General features: G+C 35.0%; 2 pseudogenes across 2 annotated transcripts; both read right to left on the minus strand.

The window, feature by feature from the left end:
- Window positions 1–10,405: 10,405 nt before the first annotated feature.
- On the minus strand, window positions 10,406–16,923 carry LOC111301814 (uncharacterized; annotated as a pseudogene). Its single transcript, XR_016328222.1, has 4 exons — window positions 14,251–16,923; window positions 14,099–14,179; window positions 10,893–11,065; window positions 10,406–10,771 (listed from the first exon to the last, which is right to left on the minus strand). The product of XR_016328222.1 is annotated as an uncharacterized LOC111301814 (transcript).
- Window positions 11,064–25,570, minus strand: LOC111301813 (E3 ubiquitin-protein ligase BRE1-like 2; annotated as a pseudogene). The gene is made up of 7 exons (XR_016328221.1): window positions 23,590–25,570; window positions 22,755–22,841; window positions 22,488–22,625; window positions 22,178–22,389; window positions 21,564–21,726; window positions 21,317–21,463; window positions 11,064–11,082 (listed from the first exon to the last, which is right to left on the minus strand). The product of XR_016328221.1 is annotated as an E3 ubiquitin-protein ligase BRE1-like 2 (transcript).
- Window positions 25,571–25,830: the final 260 nt, after the last annotated feature.

Here is a 25,830-nt window from a genome sequence, read left to right on the forward strand (position 1 = left end):
ACTCTTACAAGTCGGGTTTATTAGACCATCAAAAGCACCATTTGGGGTACCCATGCTATTTCATAAAAAACATTATGGGAGTTTGCGGTTATGTGTAGGCTATAGGGCCTTGAACAAAGTCATTACGAGAAACAAATATCCTATTCCCTTTATTGTAGATTTATTTAGTTGACTAAGCCAGGCCAAGTACTTCTCCAAATTGGACTTGAGATCTAGTTATCATTAGATCAAAGTTGCTAAAGAAAATAAGCTAAAAACCATTTGTGTAACGTGGTATGGTGCATTTGAATTTTTTGTTATACCTTTTGGATTGACTAATGCCCCTGTCATATTTTGTACTTTAATGAATCAGGTGTTCCATAACTATCTTGACAAGGTTGTGATCATTTATTTAAATGACATAGTGGTCTATAGTTATACATTGGAAAAGCACCAAGACTACTTGTGTCTTGTGTTTCGAAGACTACAAGACCACCAACTGTATGTTAAAAGAGAGAAATGTGCATTTGCTTAGACACGAATTCACTTTTTAGGCCACATTGTTGAACAAGGCCACATTCAAATGGACATGAAAAAAGTTAAGGCTATTAAAAAGTAGGCAACACTAAAGAATGTCTGTGAACTCTGTTCATTATTGGGATTGGCCAATTATTATAGGAGATTTGTGGAAAAGTACTATCGTAGAATCATGACCCTTACAAAGCTATTGAAAAAAAAAGAATAAATGGTGTTGGACAAGTGAATGTCAAGAGGCTTTTAAGGGATTGAAAGAAGCCATTCTGAAAGACCCTGTTTTAGCTTTTCTGACATTGGAAAGCCTTTTGAAGTTCAAACAGATGCATCTAATTTCATTATTAGGGGAGTGCTTTTACAAGAACAGCACCTAATAGCATTTGAAAGTCAAAAGTTGAACAAAATCGAAAAGAGATATACAGTTCAAGAGAAAGAACTTCTAGTTGTAATCCATTATTTGAGAGCATGGTGGCATTATTTGTTGGGTTCACAATTCATCATGAAGACGGACAATACGACAATTAGTCATTTCTCACCTAGTTGAAGATCATTGCTAAGCAAGCTAGATGGTAAGAATTTCTAGTCAAATTTAAATTTTATTTTGAGCACATAGTTGGAAGAACTAATTAAGTGGTAGATGCATTGAGTAGATGAGCAGAGTTGGTTGTCCTTAGGAGAATTACCCCAATAGTGGCTAGTAAAGTCACAATAGATATCCACAAGCTAATTAAATATAATTTGAGGAAAAACCCACAGGCCAATACCATTCTGAAACTAGTAAAAGAAGAGAAGTCCAAGTACTTTTGGTAAGTAAATGGGTTTTAATGACAAAGGATCCTTGATTGTTTGTGCGAAAATAGGAGGTTTGAGATAAATGCTAATGAAAGAATGCCATGACATACCATAGGCGGGTCACCTTGGTTGGCAACGTATTTTTGTCATGGGCTCTAGTCTTAAGCCTAAATCTACGCAGCCTTAAGCTTGGAAATGAACACCTTAGCCTAAGTTCAGCCTATTAAAAAAGTGTGCAGGTAAGCAATAAGAAGGAAAAACATCATACGCAAGTTAGAAGAGAACGCCATAGAATGCTAGACTATGCTTTGTATATTATTGAAAACAAGTGTTTGATAATGTATAAAGGAGGAAGGGGCAACCTTCTATTTATAGCCCTAGCATTGTGTGGCTACTCCTAAAATCAAAGAGATTACATGATCCCTAAAAATTAGGGATTACACATTAATACACAATATTACATAAGGCTCTTCATAATTCTAAGGGTCAATCATATCCTACATTGAGTGCTGTTGATCTTGGATGCTCTTGGAAGATTTTGGATTAGTCTAATCTTTTTTATCCACCTAGGTGCGGTACGGGCATAATGTATGCTTGGCCTCGGTTATGCAACAGGCTTAAGTGATATGTGAATAGTTAGACTTTTCTACCAAGCTCATTATGCAAACCCTCACAACTGTCCTTGGTGTTTGAGTCTTGGTCGTTAATTCTCAGGCTTAGGTGCCAAGTGCACCCGCCTAAGGCATGACATTCTCCCCTTCATGATCTCATGATGCCCTTGTTGTATCCTTTGCGTGGGATTGCCTGATCTGATCCTAAAACTACCATAGGTCCTCTGTTGGTTCCTAACTCACTTTATTGTTTGGAAGTCCTTTTCATCGCACCAAGTGCTCCTATCTTGGTTGATAATTCTTTTGCCTTAATTTTCAATCAGTAAAAATTTTATGGACCTTTTTCTCATGTGAGGCCCTGGCTCTCAATGGCCACGCTTTAACTCTATCCATCATAAATCCCCCTTGTTCTCATGGAACGGCTTTAGCATGCTAACATGAAACATCGGTTTAGCTTGGATGGCATATCCAGCTTGTTGGCAACCTTGCCTACCTTTTTAAAAACTTAAAAAAGTCCCTTATACCTTCAGACTAGGCCTTTGTGTAGCCTTTTTGGCACACAATGGGGTACAGCTTCACCAAAATCAAGTCTCTCACTTATAACTACACGTTCTTCCTCTTTTAGTTTGCCCATTTCTTCGACCTCTTTGCGATTTTATATAGATAGACTCTAACCAAGTTGGCTTACTCCTGCCAAGCTTTGGCAAACTTGTACACTATTAGATTAGGCCCTATATAGCCTGCAACAATAGAATTGGGTGTTAGTGATTGTTGACCTATCATAAACAAAAAGACTCTAGTTTATTGCTTCACTACTTTGTAGGTTGTATGAGAATTAGGTGACATCAACCAGTTTTGGCTAGTCCCTTTGCGTGGCATTCACATATTGCATAGGGTAGACCTTCAACAGTTCATTCACTCTTTTAGTCTACCCATCGGTCTGCGAATACATGTTGGTGGAAAAGTTCAAGTCTGACTCTAACATCTTGAACAACTCAGTTTAGAACTATCTTGTGAATCGCTTGTCCCAATCACTAACAATGGTCTTTTGTACTTTTCAGTACTTCACCATATTCTTTAGGAACAAATGAACTACCTCATTAGCTGGGCATTCCTCAGTTGCTGGAATGAAAATTCCGTTCTTGGAAAACCTATCCACCACTACCATGATACTCTTAAACCTCTCTACCTTAGGTAGGTCGACTATGAAATCCAGAGTGATGCTTTCTTATAGTTGCTCTGGTACGAGCAAAGGCTCTAAAAGACCACCGATGGCTTAAGCTTTACCTTATCCTATTGGCACATAAGACAAGTCTTCACATAGGCTTCAACATCATCCTTCATGTGTGGCCAGTAGTACTGATCCTTTAACAATGTTAAGGTGTGGTGCATGCCTAGGTGACTAGTCCACTTTGAGTCATGGCACTCTTACATCACCTCTTTACAGAGTTTTTCATGCTGCGACACAAATAGCCTATTACCTTTTTGTGTACAACAAATCATCCTGTAACCAAAATCATCTAGTTTTACCTTGCTTGGCATGCTCAATGAGAACCTTGGCTATAGGATCATATGATAGCCTCTCTCTGATACATGGCACCAAAAACCTTTTGGTTGGCTAATGGTAGCAAGGTTCACTTTCCTACTCAGGGTGTCAGCCACTATGTTCACCCACCCTAGTTTGTACTCTAACTTGTAATCAAATTTTGTAAGAAAATCCTACCAATGGGCCTATTTAGAGGCCAGCTTATTCTGTGTCTGAAAGTAGCTGGTTGTCACATTGTCCATTCTGACCACGAACCTTAACCCTAACAAGTAATGTTGCTAAGTGCTCAAGTAGTACACCATTACTATCATCTCTTTTTCTTAGATGCGTACCTACATTTGATTTCGTTAAGCTTCTGGCTCTCATACGTAATTGGATGGTTTTCGTGCATAAGCACTCCTCCTATCGCAAAGTCTGATGCGTCTGTATGCACCTCATATGGCTTAGCATGGTTTGACAAGGCCAACACTAGCTCTTCGATCATTGCCCATTTCAACCGATCAAAAACTTCTTAGCACTTGATACTTCACTCCCACGTTTTCCCTTTCTTGAACAAATCAATCAATGGTGTGGCTATAGTTGAGTGGCCTTCGATGAAGCTCTCGATCAGCTCAAGGAATGACCTCAACTCAATCACCTTGGCTGACGGTTCCCAATTTAGAATTATATGGACATTGCCAGCATCTACGCGTATCTTGCCACCTCTCACTATATGGCCTATGAATGGTACTTCTCATTGGGCAAATAAGCACTTTTCTTTCTTCACAAATAGTTTATGCACCTGTAACACCTTGAGCACTTTTCTCAAGTGGTCTACATGCTCCCTAATGTTTGGTTATAAATCACAATATCATTAAGATAAACCATAACAAAATGATCAAGAAACGATTGAAGTACCTTGTTCATAAGTGTGCAAAATATGGTCGGAGTATTGGTGAGTTTGAATGGCATGACTAGGAACTCATAAAAGCCATAGCGGGTGACACATGCAATCTTTGGCTACTCTCCCTATGTGATCCTGACCTGGTAATAACCTAACCTCAAAGCCAGCTTGGTGAACCACTTCGCACTTCCAAGTTGGTTGAATAAGTCTGCAATAAGTGAGATAAGATACTTGTCCTTGATGATTAGCTTGTTTAAGGCCTAGTAGTCAACACATAACTATAAGGACCTATCATGCTTGCATTGGAACAGAATCAAGCTCTATACAAAGCATTTAATGGCCTAATATAGCTAGCATCAATCAGCTTCTTGAGTTGTTTCCTTTGCTCCTCTAATTTTGGGGTTGACATTAAGTAAAAGACCCTGACTGGTGGCTTAGCTTCAGGCACCAGCTTAATCTTATAGTCCACCTTTTTCTTGGGTGGTAGCCTTTTCGGTAACTATGTAGGCATCGCATCGCTAAAGGCCTCCAACATCTTTAGCACCTCTAAGGGGGTGTCAAACTTCATCTCCCTCAATTCATCATACTTCAAGGTAGCTAAGAAGTTATCTTCATCTTTACTCACCGCCTTGGCAAATTGAATGGTTGACAACATCTAGACCTATGCCTCAATGGTACAAGGCATTGGCACCGTACATCCAAAATGCATATACAGTTGGCAAAAGGCACAAAAAGAGCAATATTCCAAATAAAGAAATCTAACCCAATCATAAACTCACAATTATGTGAGGGTATTACCTCGATGGTTTTCTTGCCCTTCTAATCTTTAAGCTGTATCTCTACTCTTCATGCCACTCTAATGGGTGAAACCTCCTTAAAGTTCACCGTCTTAATGGTACTAGTCTCTTTGTGCACCTTCAGATCGAGCTTTTGGGCTTCATCACTTGAAATAAACAAATGCGAGGCATCTGTGTCCATCAATGCACTTACTTTCTTACCCGTAACCATCAGATCTACATACATCAATCCTTTTGGTTTGTAGCTTCCTTTACCTTAAACAGCATTAAGCACTATCGACCCAAGCTTTGTTGTCTCAACCTCTGGCTCTTCATCTAACTCATTGTTTACGATAGCCAGCTTACCTGTTTTTGGGTAGTTTCAAGCTAAATGTGATTCTCCACACAAATAGCATGAGATTGGCTCCTAATCTCCCTTTGCCTTTCACTTCTTTGCTAGTGGTTTGCCTTGGCGCCCTTGTCTGAATGGTCTTTATCTTTTTTTTTGGATTACTGGTCACGGTCTCTACCCTTGGACTGTCGTTATTAATCCTTCTTATCCCTGTCCTTCCCCTTGGGCTTGGTAGACTCTGACTTGTTTTACGGCTTGAACTCCATTAAAGACTCAACGGTGGTCATGGCCTTGGCTAACTCACGAACTCCCTTCTTTTGTAACTCATGCTTTACCTATGGCTTAAGCTCATCCATGAAGGCAAACAGACCCTCGGTCTTGCTTAGATCTAAAATCTGAAACATCAATTTAAAGAACTTCTAGACATACTCCCTTATGTCCCTCTACTAAGTAAGTCAGTGTAACTTTGCTTGCACCTCATCATTGGCATACTCTGGGTAGAACTGCTCTTTAAATTCTTTTTGAAACTCCGCCCAAGTCCCAATCAAAACACCATTGCACCTTACATCATCACACCTGTGCCTCCACCACAACAAGGCAACATCAATAAGATATATGGAAGCAGTGTTTACCTTAGTGGCATCATCATGCATGCCAGTGGCTTGAAAGTACTATTCTATCATTCATAGAAAGTTGTCCACTTCCTTGGCAGCCCTAGTCACCTTGAACTCTTTAGGCTTAGGGATCTCCACATGAAACTTTGGCATTCCAACTACCATGCCATTCCCAATAGCTGATTTGAAAGCAATTAGCTCCCTCTTGAGCTCTTTGATCTCTTTGTGTATGGTTTTCACCAAGCCTCTAAGGCTTCATCCTGCTAAGTGAGTGTGTCGATGGTATCATTTAAAATAGCCTGCATCTCACCTTTGAGCTCTTTCTCCCGGGAGTCCAAATCCTCAAAGTAAGCCTCTATCTCATTAAGCTTCTCCTTCACATCATCCACTGTCACCTTTACCTTGGCCAAACGCCCATCTATGGTAGACTAGATGTCTCTCAAACTGGCTTTCATGCCCCTTTGGTAGCCTTGCTCCTAGGCCTCTAGTTGTTGGCTAGCAACATCGCTCTAGGATGCCACCTCCGTAATGCTTTGGATGCAACTTGCACACAAACAAGCAAAACCTACCTGATACCAACTGTCATGGGCTCCGATCTCAAGTCTAAATCTGCATAACCTTAAGCTTGGAAAAGAACTCCTTAGCCTAAGTTCAGCCTACTAAAGAAGCGTGTGGCCAAGCAACAACAAGAAAAGGTAGAATACGTAAGTTAAAAGAGAATACCATATAATGCTAAAATATGTTTTGTATATTACTAAAAACAAGTGTTTGATAATGTATAAAGGAGAGAGGGACGGCCCTCTATTTATAGCCTTAGCACTGTTTGGCTACTTCTAAAATCAAAAGGATTACATGATCCCTAAAAATCAAGGATTACACATTAATACACAAATTACATAAGGTTCATCCTGATTCTAAGGGTCAACTAGATCTTACATTGAGTGTTATCGATCCTGGATGCTGTTGGAAGATTCTAGATCGATCAAACTCTCTTGGGTCCACCTAGGTAAGGTGCAACATAATGCGAGCTTAGCCCTAGTTGTGCGGGCAAGCCTGAGTGATGTGTAGATGGTCTAGACTCTTCTGCCAAGCTCATTGTATAAACCCCTACAATTGTCCATGGTGCTCAAGCCTTGGTCGCTTATGCTCAAGTTGGGTGTCTAGTGCACCAACCCAAAGCGTGACACTTTGGCTTTACTGAAACAAGGTTATTATTGGCCTCACATGCAGCAAGATGTGATGGACTATATGAAGACTTGCCTCATTTGCCAATAGGATAAAGTTGAAAAAAAGAAATCGACCAGCATGCTTGAATCATTACCTGTGCCTACAAGACTTTGGAAAAATATCTCTCTTGATTTCATATCAGGCCTTACTAAAGTTGGTGATCTTGGGTCTATTTTGCTGGTGATTGATCATTTCTCAAAGTATGCTACGTTCATTCCTGCCCAAAAATATTGCATTGTGGAAGTTACGACCCAACTAATATTTAAACATGTAATCAAGTATTGGGGCCTTCCTCAAAACATTGTCAGTGACAAGGATTCAAGATTCACTGGGTCATTCTGAAGGAAACTTTTCAAGATCTTACGATCTCAACTCAACATCTCTTTAAGTTATCACTCGCAAACTGATGGTCAAATTGAACGATTTAATAGGTTGTTGGAGAGGTACTTAAAACACTTTGTTCATGCTAATCAAAAGAATTGGCCTTTATTGTTGGATGTAGCTCAGCTTTGTTTTAATTCCAACAAGTGTTCTTCTACAAACAAAAGTCCATTTGAAGTAGTCACTGGACAACTACCAAGACTACAGCATACGTCCCTTGAGCCTTATCGAGGGAAGAATCCACGAGCCTTCAACCTTAGCAAAGAATAGAGACAAAATACAAAAATTACGTAAGCATACTTAGAGAACGCATCGAAGCACATGAAAAAGTGTGCACATAAGGGTTGAAGGGTACAACAATTCAAAGTTGGTGATCTTATTCTTGTCAAACTAGTGCCCGAACAAACCAGGTTTCTAAGGAAGTGGGATCATTAGCTAATGCATAAATATGAGGGTCCAGTGAAAATCTTTTCCAAAGTGGGGAAAGCCTCTTACAAAATTGACCTGCAAAAATGGATGAAAGTGCATCCAATGTTACCATGCAAACCCCACAGGTTCAAGTCACAATGAATCAACCAGGGCTACCATTTCCATAAAGCCACCATCAAAACGTTGAGTTAAAAAGATTTTAGCTGATAGGGTATTTAGAGTATCTCAAAGAATAGTTCATGAATACTTAATGAAGTGGGGGGGTTTAGGACTAGAAGAAACCAGTTAGGAGAGAGATCATTACTTCCAAGCATTCAAGCAGAATAACGAAGAATTCCAAGCCAACAAGTCAAAAAGGGCATCGATAAAATAGGTGGGGGAGAATGTCATGAGCCAAGCTTGTATAAGGCCATGACCGGGCATAGGTTGTCATGAGCCACCCATGTATAAGGCCATGATCGGGTAAAAGTGCCAAAGGGAAGGGTAGATCTCATGTGCTAGGAAAAAGTGTTCCCTTTTCAAACATTGTAATGGTTCTTGATAGCATAGTTATAAAATCTCATTAGCTCTTTAGAGGGGATGAGCAATCGACGTATTGTTGGGATGCCTCATTGGCTAAGGTACCTTTTAGACCATCTATCTAAGGCACGTGCTAGACCATCTATCTAAGGCTGCCTTTATGGCCTTAATGATGGTGAAAAGGCTCATACTATTCTCGATATTAATAAAACATTGTTTTTATATGGGAATGTCGGGGGTCATCTTGGTGTGTTCTTATTTTGCCCCTATATATCATTGTTTATGCTTGAGATTAAGTTGTAGCTTGCTGGTTGCCTATTCAGATATCAAATTATCCTAGGTTGACTTATGTGAAAGCGTCCATTCAAATGCCGCATGGTCTATTACTTCATTGGTAGAAAGCTTAGCTTGTGACACCCAGCCTCTCCAAGACCGGGCAGTCAGGTTGCAAATCCACAAGCTCTTGACCCCAAATCAGCGGTTCAACTGCAAGCACCTCAAACACCATCTTTCCAGTTTGGTATTTCCAATTCTACTCCCCAACCAGTAATGCAATTGTTTCCAAGGCCACGGAGTGGTAACCAGATGGGTTTGCCGCAAACTCACTTATCTTCTTCACTGCTCACTGCAGAGCAAACCAGATCTACAGCATTCCCAAGTGCCGGTCCTTTTGCTAATACAGCTCCAGTTTCACAAATGGGATTGAGAAACTTTGTTCCATCTCCCCCAACACCTAATATGGCTGGTTCCTTTCCTTCCGGGCCAGGGCATTCTTTGCAACGTCAACAGCACTACCCAGCTCGCCAACTAGGCCAGGAAATTTCACGACTCCAAACCCACAATTTGTCAGCGGTCTTTTCCCGCAATCTGATAGGCCTATGTCTGGTCATTCTACTGGACCATCAAGTTTATGATCCTTTCTCTCCCACTTCTGTTCCTGGGGTATCTCAACACCAGGGAGATGGCCAAGCAAAAGCAAGAAAGCAGGAAAGTGATCCGGAGTATGAATTTGATGGCTTTCAGTAGGAGTAAATTAATAACCATTTTGATTAATTTGTTGTAACTGCCCCAATCGGGAAATAAAATTTCAGGTTTCCTAGAAATTGGTTTAGACTTTCTGTTTGAAGATGTTATATATGGGGAAAAAAAAAGGAATTCTTTTGTTCGATTGCTGATGATTCCTGATTTTATGTTCATCTACTCTCCTTACTCGTCAGGTAGCTGAATCTGACTGTTTGGACCATATAAGCTTTCGGAAAGGCACAAGATTCAGTGGACAACATATGAAAAACAAGATTTGAGGCATCATTTCCCCCAACCCGGCCACCCCAAGTTTCACAATTGTCCGTTCCTGACTATGGAGCTTTAATTTGTCCAACTCAATCGCTGTATGTACCCATAAAGTTGGAAATTTAAAACAGGAGATAATACAATATGAAAAAAATGAAAATGATACCATTTAAAATTTTAATAAAAATTATAAATAAATTTTAAAAAATTAAAAAAATAAAATTTATATTTTCGTATCGATACATGATATTTTTATAAAAAATAATAAAAATATACTATTTTTTAATATCTTGTAAATATATAAATTATCAATATTTTACATGATATCCGGATAAATGCTGATAATCAAAATCCAAAGCTAGACAAAGAATTGTGGTGTCTGTAGCCGTTCCATTTTCGGGTTAGCATGGTAGTCATTGTCACACAAACTCAGCAAAAATGATTGCCTACAATGAAGATCTCTTAATAGAAATTAATCACCACAAAATTCAGTGCATTGCTTTTTCTCATTACCAATCCTAATTGTCGTGTTGTAAAGCACATGAAAAACAACAGGTGAGCATAAGATCCTATGGGTAATTTTAATATGTACACATTACGGACTGGATACATACAAATGATAAACTTACATCTTATAGATACCTTAAATTGAAGGACCTGACCTTAGAATCCTTTCTAATTTCTCAGCCTTGATGTAATCTATTTCAGTGAGAGATCCCGCCGGAAAAGGCGTTATTTCCACTGTAAGGTGAGGTGTAGGAAGCTCATCCAACAGAGCCCTAACATTGTTGCAGCATACACTTTCACCATGAGCACTCTGCCTCCTGATCTGACAACCCTGCAAATAATACAACGTGTCTAAAACATGTGATTCCATGCCACCTCCAAAATATTAAGGAGAAACAATGGAATAACGAAAAAAAAAAAAAGGATACCAATAAATCTGCTGTTCTTATTACCTTGTGGGAAGTGACATCATTAAAATGATCATCATCTGAAAGTAGAGATGCAACTGCTTTAAGTAGTTGCCGTCCTTCTGATTTGGAAGGCACCCTGTAGTTTCTTTTAAGTGTACCTTTTGTGGTTGCATGCCATTTGCTGACAAACTTTCTTTTGTCAGCTGCTTCCTCGTCTGCAAGCAGAAAAAAGCTAGAATTATTCCTTGCAAGGAAAGCAATGCACCGCATTGAGATTATATTTGCAACAAAAAGGACAATGAGAATAAAGCAAATAGTAATGATATTGTTTTATACATCTTGAAGAATAAAACCACTAAAACACCCAAAACAAAGAATCATTTACAGAGAATGATTCCATTTGTATTTCAAAAGATACATAAGATACAGTTCTAGACACAATAAAAGAACATTATAAGGAATATCTTGTTGGAAGTAAAATGCGGTATCATAACGAGACTACATCCCAAATTGGCAAATTACAATGTGTATCAACTGTTTAATTGACGGTTTCCCTCCTTGTGTAAGATGGAAAGACAAACCAACTAAAGCAAATCCTATCAGGATTAAATCCAAACAATTGCCTTCAGTTTACTCCTTAGTATGCTTGTTGCCAAAAATCTAGAGCTAAGCTATAACTAACACAACCTAGGAATTAATTTATCTCATCGATAGACCATGATGAATAACAAGTTATTTTTTGAAAACAAAAATCTAGGCAATAAAAATTTTCGGACTCAGTGGTCCCAATAGTTTTAAGCACACAGGGCATTTTGCAGATCTATTTTCTTCCATCAAGAATTTACAATATAAGACCATCACAACTCAGCCTAATTATTCCTCATGGTTATAAAGAATTATTAGTGCCTAGTTCCTTTACTCCATTAGTTCACAACTCAAAGCAAATAAGGCATGGAACAGGAAACCTGTTTAAACTATTGAAATTTACTAGATTGGAGAAGCCTGATCAATGAGAAATTAACTATAAAGACAAGCTTATCCTCTTTATAGATTGAAATGAAATAGAACTTCGGCAGCCTTGAACCTCGTAAAGTTTTAGATTACTTTTCACAACTGCGAATGAAAAGCAGGGTCTAACATTTAAAATCAAATTAACATCTATCTATTCTAAATGATTCTCCGATCAGCCACAAAAAGGTCTAATAATATATGCAGCATTTATAATGGCTAAGAAGGTATCTTTAATTGGCTATTGTGGTACAAGAATAAACGTTCTGCAATTTCTCATGAACAGGACAATGAGGACAAATAAATTGAAACAAGACGATGATGAGAAAAAAAGCCTTTTCACATATTTGCAAACTAAATTGAAATAACTAACTCTTTTCACAAGTTTAACTATTCCTTACTTTATGATCAGCCATGAAAAAAAAAAGTACACTAAAAACTAAACATCTCCTTAATATTATGAAAGAAATCTTTGGTGCATTGATGAATAATAATTGGACACTGTGTTATATTAATTTAAATGGTTGTCCCAAACCTAAGGGCACACCATGTGCCTAAATCCTAACCTAAAAGATCAAACAGGTCACCTTTCTTTCCCAGGACGGCATCCAAGTGTTTGAATCCAACTTATTTTTCCACATGGATGTTCACATGACTCTGAGTGGTAGATTCTGTAGGATTTTTAATGAAGGTTAGCGAAATGGATGAATTTCAAATATTACGTGGGAAGTGAATAAAAAATTGAGTCTTAAAGATCATTGATAAAAATGAAATATTACAGAAAAATAATCGATGTCTAGTGCAATTTACTCACACAACACTCAATATATTCAGCTGAAAGCTCTTCACAGACACATCAACCACTTGAACCAAAATCTTAATATTGAACCATCACAAATCTCCAAGTGACTCGCTTAGAAGCAATGTTGTTTCTTCCACACTGAACTCAGCCTACCATGATTTTTTTTTTTAATAGACTTCCATACCCCAAAATCAGAGGTAGATCCTAATATAAGCTAGAGGGGGCCTTGCCAGAATCCCCCAAGTCACACTAGGTGTATGTTAATAGAATTAATGAATCTAGAAGCCCTTTCTCCCACTGCTAGGGATGAGCAAAAGTCGGTTTGAACCGATTAAATCGACCGAAATCGAGTGAATTCGGTTGAATCAGTTCGGTTTATTCGGTTTTAGTTATAATCGATTTTTTAAATCGATTAAATTAGTTAACTTGATCGATTTTTTATTTTTAAAATTGATAACCGAACTAATCAAATTAACTGACCTTTTAATAAGTAAAAAAATTTGAGATAAATATTTTTATTTATTTTTTTCTTGTAAAATATCGTTGAAATTATTAAATTCTTTAGTCCTTTTAATTTGAATGATACTTGAGTTTGAATTTTATTGAATTGAATTTGTAGTTAAATAATTATTCATAATAGGAAGAAAAATGATAAAAAAATCTATTATTTAACCGAATCGATTTTGATCAGTTCAGTTATGGTCGGTTATTTAATAATATTCAATCGGTTTGATTATCTGTTAAATGAAAATCGGTTCAGTCGGTTATTAATTTTTTCAAACCGAACTGATCGAACCGGCCAATTACTCAATCCTACCCACTGTGAATGCATTATGCTCGATTGACTTAGTTAAACCACCTAACAGTATTCAGCTAAAAATACTTTGAACTCCAAGTAGCATCGATGCAGGGTGGACCAGTAAAACAGGTCTCCTAGAGGTTTTTCTTAGGTAGCTAAAACCTGACAATTCATGAACGTGTATTGTATACAATATTAATTCGTGTATTTTTTTTTTCTTATTTTAAGTTAGTTTAACAATTGATTTATTTATGCTTTTATGTTTAAAATTGTTCACAATTTCAAGTAAGATTATTTATTTGATGTATTATGTCCGTTTGTACATTTGCTTATGAATTAATAAAATTTATAACTTTGTAAATTAGTTTTAGTATATTTCTTTCATTTATATATATATATTAATAATATAATATTATACATTTGAAAAAAATTAATATAATATTAATTGACGCTCTCAAAATCAAGATCCGCCACTACCCCAAATTTTTAGAAAATTAAACAATTCCATAAAAAAAATTAAACAATTAACTCTATATCTTGATCTTACATTTCCAAATCTTATCAATATGCTTGAAAAAGGAAATGAAGAAAAATAGAGTAAAATTAATTAATGATTGGAAATAAAGAAAAGCCATTAACCTGGTTTCCCTTGTATATTCTCAAACCACTTAAAGAACCCCAAATCACGTGATACACCAACACTACCACCATTCCCAAGCCCTAACCAAAGACAAAAAAAAAAAAAAAAAACCAAAACAAAAACCTCAAATCTTTATAAATATATGTACAACCTGAGATAGATGAGTTAGCCTAAGATCCAGCTAAACCAACCTTCAAAAGAGCATAGCAAATGCAAAGCCTACTAGCCCAAAGTATTGGAGCCTCAAGTAGGGAAGCATGAATTCTAGTAGCTTTTCTTGGTGTCAGCTTGAGTGATGTTTTTTTGGTGGGTTCAATATTGAAGATAGGGAAAAGGGTTTTGGGGAGTAAAAATGTGGGTTTTGGAGGGTTTAAGCAGGTGTGGATTTTGAGATGGGAAGTTGATGATGAAAATAAGCCGCTTTGTACAAGAGAAAGTAGCATTTCTTAATTTCTTTTGTGTTTTTTTTTTTTTTACTTTGAAAGGTCACTTTTTACGAAAATAGAGAGATATTGGATCACCGTTATATAGGTGTTGGTGTAATTTTGAACTAAGAAACGACGTTGGTTTTCCTAAATAAAACAAAGCAATCGGGGAAATTGGGTTTTCACAATTGAGAACTAAATCAAGAGAAAAAAAGAGGAATGGAGCAATTGTATTTTGGTTTAGAGGAGGAAGACGAAGTGGAATCCACAATGTGTTCAAGTAAGGATTAAGATATGGTTATGGCTTATATGCATTGTTAAATCTATTTTTCGTTTATATTTAAGTTAAAGTCATTAAATCTGATAAAAAAAATGAACTATTGTGATAACAAAATATTATTCATAACAAAATAATAAAAACACAAAATACCCAATATCCAAAACTAAATCTATTGATTATAACAAACTCAAAACTAAATGAGTTCTTCAAGTATTTTCTCTTCTTGGTTAGTATGCTTTTGCAAAGTTTTTTTCAATTATTTGGTTTAAGATTAAAGATTTCTCTGTTTTTTTTTTTTTTTTGGTGACTATGTCTTTTAGTGTTGTTTTTGGATTTTTGTTTCTTACATTTTCAATTCATCTAGGGGTGAGTCGAGTCATGAATGTTTGGATTTGAGATCTTATAAGTTTATTACAACTAATTATCCTATCGAATTTGATTGTGAAGGAAAAATCATCTTTTGCCATTGCAATTTGAAGGCACCTAGGTGAACTTCATGGAATACGTTAAACCCTAGTAAAAAATTTTATGGATGCTAACAATACTCAATAATAATATTTTATATTTTCGTGAAAGAACAATATATTGTTGACCAAGCTAAATATGATGATGAAAATTTTTCATATTGATTATAGGAAATTATATGTGGTTTGCACTCATGGCATGATCCAAGATTTTATGATAGAGAAAGGGAGAACTGAGAAAGAGAGAAATGTTGTTGTATGATCAAGTTAAAAAATTGAAGAATGAAGTGTCAAATTTGAAAGAAAATGTTGTGGATTACGTTAAAGGTGAGCTTATCAAAGAAATTTTGAATTGAAGAGAGAAATTAGTATGTTAAAGTTAAAATTGAAAGATAAAGAAAATGGAAAAAGATAAATTTTGGTTTTGTCAGTATTTGTTAATTTTATGTTTTGTTTGTTTATTTTCAATGGTAGAAAACAAGAAGAAAAAATTTGTATGCTTAGTTTAAACATGTAAATCTTGATTATAGTTATGAATCATGATTTAAGTTGTTTGGTTTGAATTATATAAAGCATGTTTTACTGAATGAAAATGTTCTTCTTCCTATAATGGATGTTTGATTTTGAATTGTACAATAAATGTTTTAAAAATGATGAGAATATTCATTCATGTCAGCACATAAAGGGAATAGATATTCTGTAGCATAAATGTTCTATAACATTTTCATTTATTTTAGCAACATAAATGTTCTATAACATAGATGATAAGAACATTTATTCATTTCAACAAAATTTTAAGCAACATAAATGTACTAAACAAAAAAAGAACTTAATTTACATCAATAATATGTTTTGTAAAACATTAAATAGAAGAGTATAAAACAGTTTTACAACTAACATAAAACAACATTGTTCAAATCTTTTGTTTTCCCTTTGTTACTTTTTCATTTGAAACTTAAAGTTGACTCTTTTAAGTAGGAACCACATTATCAACAACCTTCTTTTTTGTCTTGCTTGTCTGACTACCAATTGATATAAGTTTTTGATTTGGCAACACAAGTTGTAACATCAAAAAATGGTTAAAAAACTTTTATAAACCCAATCCTTAATAACTAATGTAACTAAAAGTATATAAAACACAATAACACTTACATTTAAGATTTATCTCCCTATTTACAATCTATCCCCTTCAATGGCTTGTTACTTAATTTTGGAAAAAGCTTTTGAACGTTTCGTGTTCTTCCCCTAGCCTATACCGTTATCTAAAATAGCTCTCTTTTTAATGGTGGTTGAACTAGATCTAGCCTTTGATAATGGACTTTCACTTCTTCCACCAATCATGCCATAAAATCTTTCTTCAGAATATGCAAAACATCTCTTAGGAACTATAGCAAATTGGGATTGATTTTCATTACTAGCAGCAGTAACACTACTTATTTAGACTGATTTGTTTGACAGTCCATAACCATGTTAAAAAACAAATGTAGATACATTCCTAAAGTCAGAAATAGAAGTAGAAGCAAAAGCAAAAGCTAAACTAGATGAAGATACAGAAGCAGAAGCAAATACTAACCCAAATGTAGAAACAAATACTAACATAGATACAAATGCAGAAGTAGAAATAAAAATGGTACAAATAAAAGTAGAGGCAAAAGTAAAGGTATTACACTATCTTTATTTCTTTCTTCTTGCAACCTTAGTTGATGCTACATTTGCATTTATTGCACCAAGTCCCCCAATATCAATGTTGTCTCTAATCATTTATCTTTGAGATAATGGTTGGCATTAAAGGTTAGGTTATGGTTAATACATCTAATAGTGAAATAAATTATAAATGAAATAAATTATTAGATAATAAAATAAAATAATAAGAACTTACCTCATTACCCCTCATAGGACAGCCTTTTTTGTTATGTCTTTTATGACAGAAAGTGCTTGTCATTATCATTTTACTATTTTATTTTTTGGGTTCATTCAAGTTTTTTTTTGTTAGTTTTGGATCTTTTTGGCATGTTTCTATTCTCTGGTGGGTTAATTGACTTTTTTGTCATTAATTAAGCCTATCTTTTACCTCAGGCATAGACTATAAGGCATTACCATAAGCCAACAAGTAAATCTCCTTATAATACCAACTAAAGACATAATTTTTCACATTTCCCATTAAGTCTCTAATTGCACATATAGCAAATGCACATGAGATACCAAAAACTGTAAATCTTTTGACAAAAAGCTTCCTGCCTAGAAGGGGTCATGCTATTCCATATATTTGATAGCCTTTTTAAATCATTCTATTTGAGGAACAAGTAAACTTCTTCTGATAGTGTAGAGATATGATCAGGTGGTAAACAATATCTTTCTTCTTGCTGCTTCTTCTCTGACTCTAGCTTCACATTAGTAGGCAAATCACATTTGAAAAACATAGATAAGGCACAAACCTAACATTTTATAGGGTCCATGAGAGCTTTTGTTGAAATGACTTTTAGGGCAAGAATACTATGCAATCTGTAAGTATGTTTATGAATATGTACAAGACGAAAAGAAATAAAAGAAAACAAGGAAATTAGTTAGTCATTTCAATATTAAAAAAATATAGAATAAGCATCATATACCAAGTAAGATAACAACATGACCTTAGATTTGGGTTAACTACAAAAAGTGAAAGGATAAGGCTTTACCTATGGTTGAGCTTTTAATGTTAACTTTAAAAAGTTCCCAAATTGTTTCTTACATCATTATCCATCATAGACTAGTAAGGTATCTCGATCCTCACCCATCATAAGCTACAAGCAAAAATGGTTCAATTTGAATGGGAGTGTTTCATAAGCCCATATGGAGACATGAATTCTCATAAGAGCATAGGTACTTCATTCCCTCTTAGAGGTAGAGCTCATGTGGAGAGCTTATGTTATGCATATGCAAATGAATGACAAATATATATAGTAAATAATTAATTGAGCATGTATAAGCAATAAAAGAAATAAACAAAGAAAAAAAATAAATGAATAATTAAGCAGGTATAAACAATGAAAAGGAATAAAAAATAAATAATTAAGCAAGTATAAGCAATAAAAAAAATCTCAAATTTATTAAGCAAGACCTGGATAATAAGGAATCATTTACTGGCTTCACTTTCGAGGTCCCCAACAGAGTCGCCAAACTATCATAATATATAGATTCATGGACCTACCGCTAGACATGGGTGAGAGGAATTACCACTAATTTTTTTTTTTTAGGTATGATTGACCACCTAATTGAATCTGATCTACAAAATCAGAGTTTAGATTCGGGACTACGGTTACTCATGGAGAAGGTTATAGCATCCTCACAACATCCATCCAAAAGACAGTACCAGTTTGATTTTAAATTATCAAAGCCTTGATCATATTTGTAATTTACCAAATAGTTTAATATTGAAAATATATCTTAAAATTGTCTCAATAGTTTGGTAGCAATTTAAGATAATTCTCTTACATTAGGAGTATTCATAGAGACTAGTGTCTCATTCTGAAAAGGCTTTATCGTCAGATTTGTTAATTTATTTTATTTCAGAAAAATTAATAAAGTCTCTCAATAGTTTGGTAGAGCTTACTTTGAAACAATCTTCCAATAGTTTGGAAGATAAAATTATATATTATTTTTAAAAATCAATTTATGAAACTTTTCAATAATTTGGTGGATTCCATTTTAAAAATTAAATATATGAAAATTCTTCAATAATTTGATAAAATTCATGAATTTATTTTGTAAGGGTTTTTATTTGAAAAAGATTTTCTTTTTTTGTTTTTTTTCTACTTTTTTTTCATCTTATTTGGAAAAGACTTTTTTCCTTGCTTTTTCTCTTTTACAGAAAGAAAAGATTTTTTTTTATACATATAAATATTGAATTGCTAAATAAAATAAAAAAAGTTAAATAACAACAAGAAAAAGAAGTTTAAATAAAACTTAAAATATGAAATAAATGAAAATCAAAAAATAAAATAAAAATGGAAAAAAAACCTTGCTAAATGGGTCGAGTTTGCACGCAGATCTTCACGCGGGTTGCTAGGTAGACACGTAGATCTGGGGTGTTCAAAACGTTGTCGTTTTGGACCTAGTATAAAAGCCAAGTTTTTGCGTTCAGCTTCAGAAATCTTCTACCCATTCTTTTTTTAACCCAAAAACTCTCTCCCCTCTCTCTAAAAAGCTACCTAAAAATTTAATCAAAATATAAAAACTTTGCTGGTTTCTGAAAATTTCACTTGAATCTCACCTTAGACTTCAAACTCTCATTGAAAACTTCATTGGAAAACTCATGTGTTCTTCCAAAATTCTAGAATTTTCTAGAAAAAAACCTAGAAATTCTCCAACCTTTCTTGCTTCCCTCTAAAATCTTCCATAAATCTAAACCTAATCTTAGAATCCCAAATTTAAACCTAGAAACTCTAGATCAAACCCAGAAATCTCCCAAATCAAAATCTCATAAAGCCAAAATTTCCAAAAAACCTTACTGCCCAATAATAACCCCAGCTTTTTCACGCCCTGTTTCCTTTGTCATTCCTTTGATTTCTTATTCAATTTATAGACCCTCTTAGAATAGATTTTAAGAAATGGACAGAATTAATCCCGAGTTTGAATCCTAGGATTGGATTTTGTCTAAGTGTGATCTCAAAGCTGAATTTTTGCTAATACCCAAGATCCAAATTAAAGACTTCATAAACCTCTTTTGACCATGATCAATTGAATCAATTTTAGTTTCCAAAATTGTCCTCACAGATTGAACATGAAAGGAAAGCAGGATAATAATAATAATAATAATAATAATAATAATAATAATAATATAAGATACTATACTATATCATACTATACTATAGTAAAAAAAATGACACTAATAAAGAAAATTGACTCCGATTTATCTAGACACAGATGGATGCCTATAACTATTATTATTTTTAGTTAAAGAGTGTTTTTAATGTTTATTAGTATGCAGAACAATGATTCACATTATTTTTTTTTGCACATGTAAGCCACAACCATCATGAAACCCTTATTTAAACATATTCGAAAACTTTAAATCATAAATTAAACCAAATTAAAACTAATATTATTAATTGGAAAAACATGCAAACATTAAAACTGTAATTGAGCATTTAACCTTGACAAAACACAAACAGGTTAACTCTCCTCTTTTTATCTTATCCCAAATCCCAATCCCATATCTTAGCATTTTTTTGTCATCATTCTAAGCTCAATTAGTTCAGTTTGAGTCCAAACCTTCTCGTCCAGCCGGTATTTTGGGATTTGTATAAAGTACAAGAAAGTATAACAACTACTACCTTATATGTATATGAGCACTTAGTGTGTAATTTAGACAAATCAAATCCATATATTGTCAGTCTTGAGCTTAGCTCTACTCTTGAAAACTTGAGGTTGTAAGTTTTATTCCAACTCAATCAAAACTTTATTTTTCATATTCTTAATTTAATTAAATTACTCAAACTTGACTTAATAGATTCCATCAGATTCAATAAAAATGTATATATTAACATAAACACAATAATTATCATTTACTCTTATATATATATATATATATATATTAAAAATAAAAACTCAATAAAACTCTAAAATCTCTCAAGTCGAATATTAAATTAATTATTCATTACTCAAATAGTTTGCTCAACTTGACAATAAATCAGTGCAGCTCAAATATTTTTCAAATTAAACCCGAATCACTAACGACTGAATTGCCTCGAGGTAAAGAAAAGTTTTTGATCAATTATTTAAGATTTCAGTTAATAATACATCTGTGTTCTATGCTTTAAAAGGAACTCCGTATGCTTTATAAAATTCCATCATAACTTTGGTACTTAGACATTTGTGCTTCCATTAAAGGCTAGTTATCTATTGCTAATAACATTTACCTCTGCAACTTGAATCCTCTGAATATAAGGAGCATTAAAGATGCTTTCAGGGTCCAGTGCAGGAGGCTTTCGCATTCTTTCAATGCAAGTAATCCTTGAAGCAAAGTTACCGTAATACATTAAATAATAACAGGAAAAAAAGTAGACAAACCTTGGGAAAACTCTTTCATATTTTTACAAACCGAACATCATCCTGACCAAATGCAGTTCCACAGCCAGGGCACTTCGGATGGCATATCTCTAAATTTCTCTGAATACATGGATTGCAAAATAGATGATAGCATTTCACAATTACAACCTGCCAAATATAAAGCAAGAACACATCCATCAGTGCAATCCAAAGCAGATAAAACACGTGAAAGATTAGAGAAGAAATCAGGCCAGCATATCATGCGCACCTCCTTTGGCCTGTCAAAACACACACGGCATTTCTGAATATTCTTGCAACTTTTTATTTCATCCTGGAGCCTCTGTATTGCAGTCTCTCTGGTTTCAGAACTCAACTCAGCAACCTTGCTATTCAATTCACTGAGATCTTCCTCAAGTTTCTTCCTCTGGCTTCTGGGTGTAGAAAATCCCCATTTTATTAGAGAAGAGAGATTTAATTGGCAGGAAAGCTAAACAAATTATTTAAAAGTTGAAGAAGAGGATTGCATTTGGAAAGGGTTTAAGGTAACATTTCTAAAGTTTGAGGGACACAAATTAGAATCTCAGGAAAGCCTATGATGAAATGTGCCAGTACAAATACAGTAAGGGCATAGGTTAAAGAATTGTTATTGTAGCAATTGTTGACAATTATGAGAGCCTGTCCCACATCTTTCTTTGGAGTTAGTTGTGCACATTATATGATAAGTGATACACAACAAAGTAATGCCTTTAGAGCCATATAAAGAGTTTATACCTTTTAATTCCACCAATATATACATATATATATATATATATATTGACTGCTGGGTAAGACATAAAACTATAAACCTGGGAAACCATCAAAAAAGGAGAAAAGACAACCCACCGTTCCTCATCCAACTTCAATTGGAGCTCATCCACCTTCCACTGGAGCTGCTCTTAGTCCTGTTTAGAAGATGCTGCAGCAGATTTAAGCCAGTTGAACTCCTCCTCAGCATCTGCCAATTTCCACTTTGCAGTTTTAAGGCTAATCATAAAATGTTTGTCCTCTTTAGTGAATTTCTTCTGTCAAACAAACCTTCATCTGCAAGGTTTATACTATAGGTTGATAAAAAAACAAATACAAACAAGTAAACAAATTTAGAAGGCAAATTTTGTGAAACAAGGTTTAGTAGCAGACTACTAACTAATTTTACCTGCTCCTCACTGTATGCAATCGTCATTTTCTCGGATAAAATTGATGAATTGACCTGCTGAAGTTGCCTTGCTAACGTCTGCTTCTCAGAGAGAAAGAAACTATGTGCCTGCTTTGTCTTTACACTCTCAGAGACAAGCTGCATAACCCCATCACAATTACAAAGAAATGGCCAAAGCATCAAGACCAGATAATTGAACTACTTGACAATATAAACAGAAAGCAAGAATACAGTCAAAGAAACAAGGTATATAACTATGCAATGGACCTTAATATTGTAGTCATCTCTCTCAGTCATCTGCTGCAACGGATGTTGGTTCTGTGTTTGCATAGCTTCACATGCCTGGCCAATGGTCTGGAACATAATAAAAGAGATTTCTCATCATTGGGACAAAGAAGAGGTAGAAAATGGCAAGAGTGGTACCGAAGGAAAAGGCAGCTCTAGCAATTCAGTAAAAATGAGAGAAAGGTGGCAGGAACGAAAAATGAAAATACTTTTTTCTAAAGGGAAAGGAATTGAAAAGACACTTCAATTTCAGAAATGCATGTCTGTGACTCTCTATTTTCAATAGCCTCTGAGAGCTCCAAAACATCCCTGTGACTCTCAACATAAGATCGAAAATCTATAGGACACTAAATATAAAATCTAAACCAAAAGACCACTCTTCACTAAATGCCACAATTTCATTATCGACCAACCTATGCTTCTTTGATAAAATCTCCTTCATGAATCGAGTGTAGCTAGGCATCTGCTCCGAAGCATCCGCAAAGGGAATGTTAATATGTAGCCTCTTAAATACTCTTCAAAATTTTGAAAATTGTTGATCAGAAGTTCGCTGCTGTTGGGGTATCTAGGGTCTAGAATGGTAGCACCAGGACTAGATGAAATATTGGCATCAGTACCAGCAGGCTGAATGACTACATTCTCCACCTTCTCCTTTACTTAGGCTTCTCTTCTACTGTAGTAGACTCTATGGGTGCAGCTATAAGGGTGGTCCTATCGTTGCCACTAAGTATCTCTTTACCACTCCTAAGGTAGATCACCTTGTAGTGTTCTTTTCCTTTTCTGTTTGGATGGATTTCGTTGTTGCTGGGAAGGGTACCTTGTGAGCGATTGTTGAAGCACTAGCAATCTGTCCCCTTTGCACCTCTAAGTTTTTAATAGCAGCTGCCTGACTTTGAAGGGTAACAGACGAACCTTGGATGAGATTGGCTTGATTCATCAACAAATTGATTTAGTTTTGGAGAATGGAAGAGAACATGTCTTCAAAAGAATTTTTCTTTTCTTGAAGGGTGGGTGGGTATGGTAGGTATTGAGGCAAAGGGTGTTGAGAAAAACTGGAAGGTTATTGAGGTCTAGAGTTGGAGGATTGACCCTGAATGTTTGTCCATGAAAGGTTCCAGTGGTTTTTCCAAGCAGGATTATATCTGGGGGAGTAAGGAATATTTGTTGCCTACTAAGCTGAGCAATAGAATGGACAAGCTCAATCTTAATAGGACAACAATCTACTGAATAACCGTTTCCACGCATCTTACTGCTAGAGAAAGGACTAATCGAATGGATTGGGCTAACATAATGGACTGGGTTATAAGTATGGCTAGATCCCAAAGCGTCCATTTTCATAGTTAGAGCTACTATTTGCGTAGTCAAAAAAGTGATGGCATCAATCTCATACAAGTCGGCGGATTTTCGAGGATTGTACCTTTTAGATGTCCACTAATAATGGTTTGCGGCCATTTTCTCAATCAGCTCAGAAGTGTCTTCAATAGATTTGCTCATCAGAGCTTTCTTGATAGCAGCATCTACAATGGATCGGTGGTGTCCCAAAAATCTAATGCAAAAATCTGAATCTCAAGCCATGGTGGAAATTCGTGACGGGGACACCTCCCAAGCAACTCCTTATACCCTCCAATGCCTCATACAGTGGTTCAGGTTCCTACTGGGAGAAGGTAATAATGTCATTCCTTATTTTTACGGTCTTAGCAAGAGGAAAGAACTTTGCCATAAATTTATACGCTAAATCAACTCAAGTGGTGATCGATACAGAAGGCATCGAGGTAAGCCATCTTTTAGCCATATCTCTTAATTTAAAAGGAAACAACCTAATACGAATGACGTCATCAAAAATGTCATTGTGCTTAAAGGTGTCACAAATTTTAATGAAGTTTTCGAGATACGATTTAGGTCCTCACTAGCTAAACCCCAAACTAAACAGAGTTCTAAATCATCTAGATGATAATGGGCTTAATTTCAAAAGTGTACGCTTGGATAGGTGGCCTTCTAATACCGGCTTGAAAACCATTAATGTTGGGCACAACATAATCTAACAAAGTTCTATGATCAAGTGGGTTGGCCATAGGTTGGGTAAGGGTAGGGGTAGAGGTAAGGTTTTTTCAATTTCAGGATCCAAAGGAACAAGATCTAGGCTCCTAGCCTACGCATAAACTAACCATGGAATCACAGGATAACAGATGAAAAATGAAAATAAAAATATTAACCTAAAAATAAACAAATAAAATAAAAATATTTATGGGAAAAGAAAAAACCACACTACACCCTAGCATGTCTCTATTGATATTAACCCTAACCTAAATACATCAATCCGAGACAATGGTTCCAAAAATTTATTACTTTAGGAGTACCGTAAATGTACAAATCACAAAAGCAATACAGATCAATAATATTCTAGATATCGTCTCTTAAGGGATTTAAAGTTCTAGACCTAGACATAGGAGAGTTTGTGATGGTGGCATCACTTCCATGAACCTCAAGTATGCAGAATTGAATTCTCATTCGTAACTAGATCAATTTTAATTTTAATTAAATTTTGTGTTAATAACTGAATAAGTTTTGGGCAAATCCAACACAATATTGAGTTATTGTGTGGCAATTATCTTAACTTTGGATAGATATAAACACATTATTTTTTTTAAGAAGAAGAAGATATAAGCATGCTACTGAAATTCGTGCTTTCTTCTTGAACGTGGAAAAACTCAGCATTCAATTATCTTCCTACTAAGGCATTTAATATAGAACTTACAATTAACACACAATATGCTATGCACAAAAGAAATTAATAAAAGGCAGTTATTTATTACACTAATTTTAATAGTATCATAGACAGTGAATTTATGCATTTGATTCAGAGACTTTTTTTTTATTTCAGAATATTGTTGATTTAATGTTATATAATTATTTTAATATTTTTAAACAAGTAAATTATTTTAAATATATTTTTCCTAAGTTTATTGTATCATTATCTTAAACTCCAACTATTATACTAAGGATTAGAGAGCGTGTTTAGCAAAATACAAGGAGAGAGGATTTAATTGATTTTTCCGTT

The sequence above is a fragment of the Durio zibethinus genome, chromosome 15 (assembly GCF_047325235.1).
Source record: "Durio zibethinus cultivar Kanyao isolate XHJ-2024 chromosome 15, ASM4732523v1, whole genome shotgun sequence".
Lineage (NCBI taxonomy): Eukaryota > Viridiplantae > Streptophyta > Magnoliopsida > Malvales > Malvaceae > Durio > Durio zibethinus.